At 38.9% G+C, this 14,791-nt stretch overlaps 1 long non-coding RNA gene and 1 other non-coding gene across 3 annotated transcripts; both read right to left on the bottom strand.

The window, feature by feature from the left end:
* Positions 1 to 8,421: 8,421 nt before the first annotated feature.
* On the bottom strand, positions 8,422 to 12,538 carry LOC146453448 (uncharacterized). Of its 2 annotated transcripts, none has more exons than XR_014859489.1 (4): positions 12,342 to 12,538; positions 10,891 to 10,970; positions 10,327 to 10,390; positions 8,422 to 9,426 (listed from the first exon to the last, which is right to left on the bottom strand). It is a non-coding gene; the product is annotated as an uncharacterized LOC146453448 (long non-coding RNA). The 2 variants fall into 2 exon arrangements; XR_014859490.1 differs by having other exon boundaries at positions 8,422 to 9,421; positions 10,323 to 10,390.
* Positions 12,539 to 14,410: 1,872 nt separating this feature from the next.
* Positions 14,411 to 14,482, bottom strand: Trnae-uuc (transfer RNA glutamic acid (anticodon UUC)). The gene has a single exon. It is a non-coding gene; the product is annotated as a tRNA-Glu (tRNA).
* Positions 14,483 to 14,791: the final 309 nt, after the last annotated feature.

Below are 14,791 nucleotides of genomic sequence, written 5' to 3' on the forward strand. Positions count from 1 at the left end.
CCCTAAAATTGATTCCTGGGTTACAACACACTAAATAGATTTTGTTTATGAAAGAAAACCATTTACTTCATATCTCTGTTGTCGTCCAGTTCAAAGCCGAACAGCCATAATGTTTCCATAAAAATATCATGATCGATCTTATCAAAAGCTTTGGCAAGACCGAGAAAAACCATGGGGGTGACAGAACCATTGTCAATGTTGAAGTACCACTGATTGGTAACACCAAGTAAAGTTGTCATGGTGGAGTGTGTCGATCGAAAATCTGATGGATATTTGTTCAGCAAACTGTTCACTGTAAGGTATGAATTAATAAAACTGATCATAAACAAAATTGGGCAATAATTATATGGATTCGTTTTGCTATTGTCTATGCGGAGAGGGAAAACTTTCCCAATTTTCCAGTTATGTCAGGCATAGCCTCTGGAGATAGATTTCTCGAGAAGCAAATAAAAAGGCTCTGCTATAATACCGGATGCCAGACCAGCTGGTTTGCTTATATTATAACCAAGTTTTTTTTTAAGATATTCATCACATAGACCGGTGTCACTGGAATTAAGGTATTACCCAGGGGAAATTGCCCATTTTGCCAAGTTTTAGATTTTTTACATTGTCGAATAGGTCTTTTTTGAAGCTTTGTTTTGCAAAAAACTCCAGCAAAATATTTTTTATTTGTGCGCAAAGTTATGGGAAGCTGAAAATTTTTCACGTTAATTACAATTAATGTACCGCTGACAAGCGCTGTAATCAACGTGGTCTTTAACATGTTTGCCTTTTCCTGGTCAGAATTTGAAGTAGCAGCAGCCATGTTATTTATTAGTAGATGTAAGCGGAAAAAATGGATGAAATCCACAAAATTATCATATCGGTGCCGGATTGCTAACCTTGGTCAATTGTTTGCTTTTTAAAATTCCCTTGCATGTAAAGCGGTCTTTTCCGAACGAACACCGCCGCGATTTTTCTGTTTTGTTTTACCTGTCATAGTACCATTGTTAAGGAAAGTTTATCTCTCCCTGAGGGAAATGTTGTTCAATGATGAATTTTTTTTTGCATTTGCTCGAAAGAAAACTTCTGGCGAGTTACGCGTATATTTTGCGCTCCAAGTCAGCAACCCCTGGGTCGAATTGGATGAAATTTGGCCAAAAAGATGTGACCCGATTTTTCACAAACAGGGCAAATTATTTCATATTCACAACTTTACCCGCTTGTAAAATGATAACAAACGCACGTGTCGAAAGTCCGAGACACGTATTTTGAGGCGCCTGTCTTAGCGACCGAACGCCATGTTAATCGTCTTCTCGCGCTTTTATTTGGTGAGCGTGGAACACGATGTAGAGGGACTCGGCTATAAGAGTAATTTTCTCGTGCTCTGTCGTTTTGTTTCTCCCGCTGCTGTGCCATTCCCATTGGTTTTCCTGTGGTGCTGCGTACGGATGGACAGTGACGTCATAACCCAAACAGAAATTTTTGCATCGATAGGTTACCCCATTTTCTTACCCACGGTGCTCCGAGTTGCGCCTTCAGCGCGCAGAGCTCCGCTTTTATTCACAGCAACGCGCGTAATCACTGAAACTTTATACGTTCCATTAGTGAGATCTCAAGTAAATAATAGCCCAAAAATTCTCGTTAATAACTACATGTATTGCATTTGTAACTCCATTTATAAAGACCAAAATTAGCCCCAAACCATTCATCGTCAAGAGAATATATCCATTTGGTTCATGATGACGAGCGACGACATCTTCTTAAGTTGATCTGTATCAATCGAATACTCCCTTTGGAGGACCGGGAAGCATGAATTGTAGATAGTTTGATGTCCGTCGTATTCATTAGGAAGCTATGCGTTTACAAACCCGGAAAACTTGACATTCGTGTGACGAAGTCTGAAGACAGAATTGCAAAACAAATGGCAAGTTACCTAAAACCATGCAACATGTTTCATAGATTCATATTCACTAACATTTCTGTTTAAATGTCCATAACACACCTTTTAGTGACTTGCAGACTCTGAAAAGAAAATAGCACTTTTGTGAAAAGCAGCCTGGAGCTGACAAGATCACGTGATCACTCAAAACAACCAATCTCGGCATTGGAACGTGACTTTTTAAACAAGTTAGCCATGATGATCGAAGGCTGTGAAAAATGAAGTAACGATGTTTCAGTTTTGAGCTTAAGGCTGGCTCTCATATAATCGCTACGATCGTTACGATCAGGTGCGGTGGAGAAACCATTATTAAGAACACAGCTTGAAATGTTTTTATAAAACGTGTGAATCCACTGAGTAAATGACGGTCCAAAACAAAAGGCAGAGAGAGTACGAAACAAAAATTCCCTGCTCACCGAATCAAAGGCTTTTTTAAAATCTATGGCAATCATTCTTCCATTAATTTTTGATTTTTCAGTGTAGTCCAAGATGTCGTCAATTGTTCTGACGGCATCAAAAATAGTCCTACCTTTGACATACGCGCATTGATTAAAATGTATGATACTTGGGAGAACGGATTCCAATCTTTTTGCAATGGCCTTCGAACCTATATTAACATCGACATTGATAAGGGAGATAGGTTGCCAGTTGGATATGTCTCTTTTGTCTTTGTCTTTTTTCTCTAGTAATGTTATAATCGATAACTGATTCGCCATGATCATAAGCATAATTAAGACTAGACAGCATTAGATCACCCACAACGTTCCAAAATGCCTTGTAAAATTCAGCAGCCAATCCGTCGTTACTTGGCGATTTGTTGTTCTCAAATGAATTAAGACTCTTAAAAAATTCGTATATTGTAAGCTTTCCTTCGCACGCTTTAACCTCGTCAACCGAGAGTTTAGGTATTTGTGAATTTTTTAAAAAAGACTTAATCAAATTTTCCGAAGGGTCAAGATCGTCTTTTTGGTATAAGTTAGAGTAAAAATTCTCGATTTCTCCAGTACCTTTCTGGGGTCTACCACTAGAAAGCCTTCATTACTAAAAAAACTTTTCAAACAGAGCTTTTAGCCTTGTTATGAGATTCATAGGGTCGTGCTTTTGGCTATCTATACTATTAAAATGAAGAATGATTGCTGAATGATCAGAATTGATTGATGGAATAATATCGGCCTTGTCTATTTGGTCTCCCTCCTCCAATCTCCTGGAATGATGGTACCATCATCTACTTCACAGTCAATAAATCCTGACAGTAGGTATCCTGCATTCTCAGTCAGTCGCAGATAGTTGTGCAAGCAAACAGATGACTTGGTGATGAGCTCAACTAACGCCACATTGGCTTTGATAGGCCCTCTGAATATTCTCTACTTGGCTGCAAGTATACCGAAGGCATTCTCTATAGTGTGCCTGGCACGAGATAGCCTGTAGTTGAGTATACGTTGCATTTCATGTAAGTTTTTCCCTGGATATGGTTTCATAAGCCATGGTTTCAGAGGGAAAATGTCATCTCCTACCAAAACATACGGCAAAGATCTATTCCCCCAGCGGGAGGCCGTGGACATATTGAGTGCTGTGGGCCATTTATCGAGTGCCTCTCCATAAGTGGTACTTGAAAAGACACTGGTATCATTTGTGCTACCATAGGCTCCAATGTCCACAAATGTAAAGCAGTAGTTTGCATCACACACTGCCAATAAAACAATGCTGTGATACCCTTTGTTGTTTTAATAGGCTCATCCTGAATTTTTTGGACAGTCCATCATGATGTGCTTCCCATCTATCGCTCCTACGCAGTTAGGAAAGTTCCATTCTTCATCAAACTCTCCTGCTATATCTATCCAGTCTTGGATGGTGGATGGGTGTTTCATGTAGTCCTCTTGTAAGGCTGTCCAGATGGCTTCCAGAGTCTCACGCAATATGCTTGAGACAGTTGACCGTCCCAAGCGAAAGTGGAAAGAGAGGGTCTGCTGGTCTGCCCCAGTGGAGAGGTATCTCAAAGTCACCATAAGTTTCTCTGCAGGAGAAATTGAGCTCCGAGAGGGGCAAGGCTTCTTTGTAATCAGAGGGCCGACCTTTGACAACAAGTTATTCAACCTCTCTGGAGACATCCTAGTATACCGATAATAGTACTTTCTATCATCAGTGCGAAGTTCTTGAACAAGAGTGTGGTATGCACCAAGGTTCTCTCGATTCTGAAAAATCTTTAGCACCCAGAACTTTCGCTTTCCTTTTTTCCTTGCTTGCTGACGTTTTCTTCGGTGAATTACAGCGATGAAAATAAGCAGTTGGCCGGAGAGCATAAAGAGCAAAAATTTTGTTTGCGTACGCCATTTCTACACTAGTTGAAACATTCCAGTCTTCCAAGTCTACCACGCCTCTACAGGAGCGCGCGCGAGCGTACTGCTCAGAAACATGTTAGCGATCGCAGCGATCATATGAGAATCAAAGCAATCGCTACGATCGTTATCATCGCTGGGATCGCTGGTCGCATTTTGCAGCGATCATAGCGATCGTAACGATCGTAGCGCTTATATGAGAACCAGCCTTTAAGTTCTGCCGAGTTATTGAAAACTGTAGTAACTGCTCCTATTAAATATAACCAAAGTGAACTTGTTGCCCACAATTTAGTTAAAAGTAAGTCATGTGACGCCTTACATGTAATTACAAAAGCCCTTATCTGAGGTATGTAATCTTTGGAACTTTAGGGTGAGCGTTGTAAGCCTGTTCTGAGAAAGAGACGATATGTTGGTGCAATTCGGTGTTAGTACAAAATGTTGCAAGTAGCATATTGCTACCTACCGAAAAAATGGTAAGCAATTACTATATTCAATAAAACTAAGCACGAGGAAGTTAAAAGTTCTGGAAAATTTGCGCATTGTGTTTAAAATGCGCAGCTGAAATTGTTTATGAAATTTGCGGAATACAAATTGTACCATTCTTCTTCTTCTTCTTCTTCTTCTTCTTCTTCTTCTTCTTCTTCTTCTTCTTCTTCTGCTTCTTCTTCTTCTTCTTCTGCTTCTTCTTCTTCTTCTTCTTCTTCTTCTTCTGCTTCTTCTTCTTCTTCTTCTTCTTCTTCTTCTTCTGCTTCTTCTTCTTCTTCTTCTTCTTCTGCTTCTTCTTCTTCTTCTTCTTCTTCTTCTTCTCATCATCATCATCATCATCATCATCATCATCATCATCATCATCATCATCATCATTATCATCATCATCATCATCATCATCATTAATGACCTCGATTCCATATCGGGAGATGTGTTAACAAATCCTTTAGGTTTAGTCCTGTTAATGTTTAGCTTGTCTTATCACTGGGTGTAAACCTAAGGTTGGCCTAGCTGATTCCTGAAAACCTGACAACTTTTAATTCTAAAAAGCCTATTTTTCCATTTTGGCTTTAGAATTGGGATCCGATTCACGAGGCCTTCCTATGTCAAGAGGTATTCTGAGTATTTTTTTTTCTCAACAATAATCTATCGTTAAGAAACAATACTCAGACCCCCTAAAACACTTTTTATACCTCATGTTTGCCTATCCAAGAAGGATATGTATTTTGAACCATTCCTTTTTCTCCTTTTTTATTTGAAGACAAATTAAATATTCAAGCCAACATGCAAATTATATAGATACAAAATAAGACTACATTACAAACTAGACCAAACAACATTCTCAAATGCCTATACGATGAATCACTTCTGAAGCCTGAACTATTTTTTTCCTGATTATATTCACTGCTCCTGTAAAGTTGAGCGCTCTTAGAAAATTGTTCTGCACAAAGAATATTATATCTCTATGTATATGTATTTGTCTTGCTGTCCAAAACATCTGAGTTGCCCAAAATTTGGGGGCGACGGGAGAGGCATACGCTCATGGAAGGAGAAGACGAAAGAAGGGAAAGTACGGAACGAGAATTGGTCTATTTTTTCTACGCGTGGCTTCCAGGTTAGACTAATACCCGTTTAACAATTCGATTCCACGCCTTATGTCATGTTTTGCCCTTTGGATACTGTGAAGCTGTCGCTCAAACTAAGAAAGTCATAAAATTACGGCAATTTCTTTGAAGTCTGAGCCACATAATAAACACGACCCACTCTGAGCGCTCACCAGGCTCAATTGTTGGGTCATGTTCACGATCATTATACTCAGTTTTAGCACTATTTCGAGTAGTCACTCTTTTCGTGTCCGCGAGTAAACCAGGCAGGAGGTGATACTAATACAACTGTTAGCAACAAACCAGGAAATGAGATAACTATCGCATTGAAATATCTCTACGAAGCAACATTAAACATTTCTTACCTATTTGATTGCAATAAAAACGCTAGCAGAGTTTCATTAAGGCTGTCATATAACGAGATAAGTCCATCACCAGGGGCGTAGCTACCTGTACGCACATACGCACGTGCGTACCTGAAAAATTCGAAAATAAAATAAAATGAATACAAAGCAAATAAATACTGAAAACATGATAATTTGATAAAAACACAATTTTATTCAATCTAAGTCCCTTAACTGCCTCAGCTTGTGTCTTTGAAATAATTTTTATAAAGCAACAGAGTGTGTTTTTCCACACCCAAATGTCGGTTTCCACAGAGAAGAGACGTGATTAAAATTAAAATTTCAGGAAATCTTCCAGACCTGACGAAAATTGGTGTGGAAGACATCTATAACCACTATGGCGAAGACATGCTGATGCATATGCCCCTTAACGAGTTCAAACGAGAAGTGACTAGGTGGCATCATAGGTAGCTGTTTGTTGAAGATAAAAAATCATAAAAATCAAACTTAAATAATCACTCTTTGCAAGGCTTTTCAGTAACTATTTACAATATGAATCACCAGTACTAATATCAGTACAAAACCAATAAAATATACTAATGTCTGCATATCTACTAATTGACTGCTAATCATCTGACAAATTGTCTCTTTCATTCAGCATGTTTGGTTTTCAGAGAACATTTGAAGGCCTTGACTGAGGTGGAGGATTATAAACCTCCGTCTGAGGAGTTCCATAGAGAAACTGCCCTATAGGCAAATGTGCGTTGACCGCTGCAAGTCTTATATAAAGGGATATGAAGCTTTTTGTTATTACGAGTTGTGCGATCATGAACAGCTGATCTTTTTTTAAATTTTATACATAAGTAGTCAGGTGCTAAATTGTTTGCGCATTTGTATGCCATGACAGAATCTCTAAATTGGAGCATCTCATTTATTGACAGCCAGTTAAGTTGTTGGAGTAGTGGTGTCACGTGGTTGTATTTCTGTGAACCAGTAATGATTTTACGGGCAAAGTTCTGGATATGTTGCAGCTTTTTTGTGTTGTTTTTGGATGTATTAGACCAAACTGACGAGCAATAAAACATTTTACTGAATCCAAGAGATGATATAATAAGCATCAAAATGTCTTTTTCAAAACTTTTCTTAACTCGGTTGATCTGGACTAGCTTTGACAGGAACGAAGAGACTAAGTAAGAAATGTGATTGTCATAGGCCAGATAGGAGTCCATGATTACGCCCAGGTCTCTTGCTGAGTCGACAGAGGTGAGAGTCCTTCCCATGAACGAGAGAGAGAAATCAACTGGATGACTACTCATCAGTTGTCTGGTGCCAATCAACATAAACGTTTTTTTTTATCGGGGTTGATGAGAAGCGATGGTATTTCCCAGACCTTGGTGGAAACGATGGACTTTTCTATCCCAGAACTTTTACCCTGGAATTGCTGTAGCAGTCAAAACGCTTCTCATAGACCCTGTGTCTACGTGTGCTGCAGAGCGGAGTTTTAGTAGCACGAAGAGGCTTAAGACGCCACTTCAGAGTGCTTTGTCAGATGCGAGGTTACGTTGTCCTCGCTATCCGTAATACAGATTCACAAACACAAGGAAATAGGTTATTTCTGTCTTTGCTGGAAGGAAAGACAAACGAAATTTGTAACGGTAAACCGTTATATCCCTTATGTCTTTATGAAAGCTAAAGTATCTACAGTTATATTAATTTACAGTGCCTCAGTTATTTTGCTCTTGCCTGTTGGCGCTGTAGATCTAGAGATGTACACTTTTATTGTTTATTTGTATATTTATATTGAGTAAGCGCGTATACTTAATGCAGCTCAAAAACAATGATATGGCCCATAGTGGCTAGTGCTCACTTGTGAATAAAACCTTGAGATACCGCTACCTTGTTGGGGGAATCGAAGCTATGAATCCAAGGAAGCAGCAAAGAATTTGACAACGTAGTTGCCATTTCATATTTCACGCTTACACTTAGCATAACCTCGCCATGCTGACGATAAAGAAACCTTAACCATCGAATCACGGCACGTGAAAAAAAAAAAAAATAAATAAAATAAAATAAAATAAAATAAAATAGGAGGAGGGGGGGGGGGGGGGGCGATGGAGGGGGATTTGGAAAATTGTGCGTACCTCTGGAAAAATTGAGCCAATAAAACGAACTGGTCAGTGGCTAAAGAAACATGGTGGGCAGTGAATTTGCTTCAACGTGATGGACTTATTTCGTTTCACGACAACTTTAATGAAACTCTTCTTGCGTTTTAGCCCTAACTGAATGCCTTGATTTTTCAAAATTGCATGTGGTAGAAACGACAATGCGTTCTTCAGAATGATGCCGTCGTTTATAAACATTTCGTAGGCATACAATGCGGAGTATTTCTCCCTAAAAGTTAAAGTCGTTTTGACTTTTATGAGATATCACCGTCCTTGATAGACTGTTGTGAAAAGTAATTCTATAAACAATTAAAGCTCCTCAGAGCTATCTTTGCACTCATTCAAGCATGTAAAAATTCCTGGATCCCCACAATGGCGATGTCACACTAACACTTGAAACTGTCCCAGAAGTACAATGAGTGTTTGCCTGCACAGCAAAGGATTAAATGTTTATAAGATGTACATTAAAGCGCTTTAAATCTGTTGTGAGTACAGTAAAATACTCCGATTCCTTTCCCTGTAATAATTAATGGCAGCGGCCTCAAGAGTGAAGGCGAATCCGAAAGATTCTATATCTTTCCAGGGTTATGCCTGGTATTCTTTAATCAGAACAGGTCTAACTTAAAATTATCGAACAACCTTATGGAAATACATTTGTGTCTATTTTCTTCCTGGAATTGCAATATTAAAATTCCATTTGGACAATAAATACCCTTCTTGTGTTGTTATATCTGATGGTTATCTAAACACTCTTACTATAAGGAGATTACATCCATAAAACTTAATGCTCATAAGTAACACCACACTTTGTGCAATCACAATATGTAAGTATGAGAATCGAAAACAACCAGTTGAGACTCTGTTAAATTAGTGTCTTCAGATAGCTTTTGGCTGGAGGCTTGTGGTAAGTAGCTGAAACTTTCCGTCGCAGCTCATTTCCAAAAAAATTTGAAGAAAATTAATATCCTCGATCATTCAGTTCTGACTGTACCAATGGCTTGGAATCCATCGTTTGCGTCGCCCTTCACCTTTTAGCTCTAAGATCTTTTCATCTCGGGTTCCGTGTTTCCTTTGCTATGTTTGAATGACATGAGACATGAGAAAGAAGTTAATAACATATCATAGTGACTTCAATTTTAATTTCATTTTAAGTATAGCCATCCACACCGTGCGCTTTACGGAAAGGATAGGCCTCTCTTTGGGAACTACTTCTCAGATAACATTTGTTTTTAGTCCTAATTTATAACCGGGATAAAGTATTGTCAAAATGATCCACACACAGTTTACCTTTGTAAAGCTCAATACTTCTACAAGTACTTTTCTACTTATCACACTCAAGAAAACACTGGGCAAAAACTTGAGTGAGTTTAAGAAATAGGTTCTTAAAAACGCATTTTACATCATAACGAAGTCTCAATGCCTTTTACAGTGATAGTGGAACATATTGATACTTGGTCAATCGTTCCAAAGCCTCGGTGCGATGACCGAGAAAGATCTGCCGCCGTAAAACGCCATTTTAGTCTTTGGGGCAGACAACAGATTTGAACTACTTGACTGTAGTATACGATGAGGCGCGTTTGGGATAAACAGTTGAGTACGTCTGGAATTTACCTTGGGATTAATTTATCTAAAAAAAATTAAACAAACCTCACTTCCATGTTTGCACGTCGACACGAAGCCTCAGCTGTTTGTACTCCGACAAAATTTGTAAAGCGATTCACATGACTCCATACCGTGTTTCCTAATATTAATTAGTCAGATTGCCTAATCGCTTGGGTACCTCTGCTAATGGCCAAAATTTTATATTTTTATAATTGTTTCCATTACAAGTAAGTTAAGTTCTTTCATCGAGTTATACTTTCAAGTACGGAGCTCTGACATTCAAAACGTAAACTACTGTAAGGGACGTATTTCTTTCCTTCCCCAACCTCTGAAATTAAGCCGGCAATGGCTGTTGAAAAGTAAATTACTTACCTTAACGATATTTCCCCATTAGCATAACACGGCGTGCATATCATCAGTGCTTTTTCACAGTTATCTTTGAAAAATGAAATCATGTATTATAGTCAATTTAGACTCAGATGTATTATGACCGTTAATTAGTTTACGCGAGATGCAAACTGAGACATTTAACTTTGAAACATATTTCTACGGCAGTTCAAATACTGGTAACGACTTGTTACTTTAGAACCTCCTTTGAGGGTTTAGTAATTTATTTTCAGACCTAAATTTAAACACTGCCAGTAAAAAGTTCGACGAGTGGTTCACCTGAACGTTTGCCTTCAAGGTTTCTTAATTGTTTTGTTTACTCTCCGGATGCTAAGGTGGAGAAGAAGGGAACAAAGCCACCACCGCCTCCCTCCCCAACCTCCCCGAAAAAATTGACTAGTCACAGCGCACAAACCAACACAACACAAACCAATCAACAGTGGTATCAAAAAGAGGAGCAGATGTAGAAACACGAAGGCTAGACAATATCGACCGTGTTTAAAATATGTAGAAGCTATCAATAACAAAAACACAATACAATTTACCCACCATTAACCGCCGTACCGCTGACTTAAGCCTAGGATTGAAAATTCCTCGGGTTCTGATGAGACGGATTGTTACAGCGTCATCTAGCCATAAATTAGACATAAATCAACGTATTAGTTAAATGCAGTTAGAACATACTAATTAATAAATTAACCAATCGCTTAATGGGTTATCCAATCCATGTAATTTCTTAAAAAGAATGGCTTTAATTGAATGAGAGTGGTAAAATATGTTCAAAAATAACTTCACTGCACTAAGGCCGTGAACTTGGATCGCTTCCATCCGCAAACTTTCATTTACATCAAAATCTACTGGGTGGAATGCGTTCTCAAAGCGCTGGCAAAGTCGCACTACGAACCTAAGTGGGCCACACAACCAGAGGTTAATCCGGGGTCTGTAGCAAAATGTGGACTGGAAAAAAAATATGTCATCAAAATGACATCACACCGGCTTGAGTTTATGTGTACGATTTACAAGGACGCCATTTTATATATACCTGAAGTGATTGTAACTGAAATTACCCAAATTTAACCATATCTTGATAAGCGGTTGTTTGTCCTCTGTAGCCGTATTACCTTGGGTTCACAATTCCGAGAGTGTTAAAGCTAATAACAATAAAACTTGGATAGAAAACAGCGCGCCCCAAAAGGTTTCTTTAATTTCACTTAAAGTCTGTAGCATGCCTGACGACATCACGTGACATCAGAATTAGGAGGGGAAGAACAAATTTATGCCCACCTTGGAACTCACACCAGCCTGGACCTTAATTCCTTAATTAGCGAGGGGCAGTCGCTTATCTCATATTCACTGCAGTAGCTAGCTATAGTGTATCTCTATATTAAAAGTATAAATACTGCCGGAAAAAATGAATTAAGGTGAATATGATTGTTGTAAGTTACGCAGTAGACAACATGCATTTTTCCCATAGTAAACGTTACTTTCAATAACATTAGCAGTCAGTACAGAGTAAAGTATGGAAAAGCCAAACGTGTAAGTATCCTGTAGATATTTAATTTACTAGAGCAGATAAATTATTGTAAACGATAATCGAAGTCTATGGGATAAATTAAATTCAGACTTTAAGATGGTCTAATAAATTTCTATGACAATATTATGAAGTCAATTCCGCCACAGTGACTTTAGGAAAAATCTGTAAAACGTTTTGTGAACTAAAGAAACACGTTGATCTTATTTTGCTCACAGAGGTTTTGAGAGCTCGTCTGGTTATTACCTCAGTCCTGTAAGAGTAGACATGTGTTGTGTTTAAATGAAATGTTTCAGTGAGCGTTGCATCATCTTCTCACGCTCAGTTTTGTCATATGAAACGGTCTTAATTTCAACCGCTGTTGATTTGGAAGTGAAAGCAGCACTGTCTCACTCAGAGCACTAACTATCATCCGAGTAAGCGACAGCCCTTGTTAAGGCGTGATGTTTGACAGAAGATGACAACAAACCTTGCTTTGCTACAGGCATTGCCACACAAACTGTCGCCACCAAGCATGAAATTCCAACCCACAATATCTTGAAGAAATCCATGTGCCTTTGTTAGCAACGTACTCTTGGCTCTAAAAGCTTCGTGGAAAAATGTTTTTAAAAGCCAAGCCTAAAGTTAAATAAAGCATGTTTTGGTTTCAGGGGACCTCTTGAGCAAACAACAAGGTGTAGGGGTACGCAATTGGGTGACCTAGACTACCTGTTGCTGGTGACATGGGCCAAAATATAATATATGACATAATCACAGTGACGCCACTGAAGTGTTCATGCAGATAGTTATTCGGCGCTCCAAACGACCACCAGTAAATAAAAATCCAAATATTGAAGCCGAAAAAGAAAGAATTGTTATGTACTTGGTAAGATAACTGAGATATTGAGGCGATTTGGGAAATCAAGAATGACCTCAAAAACTATATGCGTAAATTATTCTGATGAAATTCTCACTGATTTTAAGGTCTATCGCTTTCCTGATTCTTGTGACAAAAGTTACCCTTGGGTCACTGAGCATTCGAGATATTACCTTGTCCTGCTAATGTGGCTGGAATTTACGCCAATAATCAGGTTCATCAAGCGGTGGAGCACTGTCAAAAGACGTGGGACATTTTTGAAGGAGGGAATTTATAAATCTGATCTAAACAAGGCGAAGCGTACTGTCCGTGATCTTAACATTGTCGTGGAAACTTGAACCATTGACATGCTTATCGCTTCGGTCAGTGTTCACTTCAGGCGTTCTTGCGTTATTAAGGAGCGAGCGAGCACGCACAAAGTTTCGTTTGACATTACTCCAACACGGCAAGTTGTTACGTTGAAAGTCAGAGTACCCAGCATAGTCAAGATGGCTGTTCCGAAGAACGAATTAGGTAGACCAACTCTCAATCCTCAGTATTGAGAGTTGGTCTACCTAATTCTTTTCCTTTCTTTGGAAATTTAACTCACGCTATTTATCCTTTGCTCTACTTCTTAGACACCTTTTTTTGTTTCCGCAACACATCAATGATCCCCAGACTTTTATGACAGAAAAATTGATGTCAGCCTTAAACAGCTCTGCTGATATTTTGTCAACACCTAGCGCTTTCCTACTCTTTCATATTCGGCTTAATTGCTTGCTTGACATCATCCCTGCTCGACCGCGCAGTCGACTATTCGAGGAAAGATGTCTGTAGCAAAAACCTGAATTTTTTCGACACTTCGATAAAATTGCCATCTTACCGTCGGTTTTTGTCCTGTGTCTTCGATTGCCACTTCTTCTACACATATCCCAGTTTGCTTACATTTTAAAGAGCTCGTAGATGACTGCACGGTAACGGATTATTCTCAATTGCAAATAAGGTTCACAAAGCCTTTTAATTTTTCAGAGTAAACTCGTATCAAATCCATTTTCGGTCGAAAATTTAGGATCAGTAGTCTTTCCTTTTCTATATTTTGATCATTGAACTTTCTGTCCTACCCGCTCACGAGGCCTCGGTGATTTATTACATTACGAGTTTATAACAAAAACAAAATACGTCAATTTCTGTTGTATCTTCCAGTGCATGCGTGATTACATGAAATGGAAGTATCTTATGAACAGTAAAAAAGATCGCCCACTCAGCATTGAACAGATTTTCAAAATGGCGGCGGCGAGAGCTGTTCACAGATCGTAGGGAAACAGGGAGTGTATGCGGAAGGAAAATTGTAAGGACTGGATAACAGATCAGACGGTAAGATGGCAACTTTCAGCTTTTTTCTCCGGACAACTCTGCTCGAGTAGTCGACTCCTGTGTCCCCCATTGCGCATGCGCTGGCGTATTTATTTCTTCCACCTCTTCTGTCTGTCTTATTAAGCCAGTTTTACTAAATTTTTAGGAATGAAGTTCTGTTACTATCCTCCGTTCTTGTTTTCCTTGCCATTGATCGGGAGGAAGGTTAAACCACCTAGATGACAGGAGGCTGAAAGATATTAAACTCCCCTCTCGCTTGGAAGAAAAAATTTGTTGCTTTACCCAAAATGTTAGCATAATCAGTAAATAGCAAGACCAAAAAGCGAAATTTCCCATACCGGGAGTCGAACCCGGGCCGCCTGGGTGAAAACCAGGAATCCTAACCGCTAGACCATATGGGAAACACTGATCATTTGAACAGTTACTTTGTATTTACTTCAAAGGGATATCGGCATCATACTGATTTAGAATCGCATGCCAGCTTCACCCTGTGTACAACTGAATGACTAAAGTAAGGGGCAATGAAAATATTTCAGTTGGTTGGTTGATTGATAAGATGGACGGACGGACGGACTGGGAAACAGTCAAGCAAACGGATAGATGGAATGATGATTAAGCAGTAGATGAAGAAAACAGAGCTGCCTTATGTAACAAGCACATTTCATAAGTGGTAATGGTGATTCTTTTTTTATAATAATAATCTTTTATTA

Source organism: Pavona decussata, unplaced genomic scaffold, assembly GCF_977016875.1.
Source record: "Pavona decussata unplaced genomic scaffold, jaPavDecu1.1 SCAFFOLD_330, whole genome shotgun sequence".
NCBI lineage: Eukaryota > Metazoa > Cnidaria > Anthozoa > Scleractinia > Agariciidae > Pavona > Pavona decussata.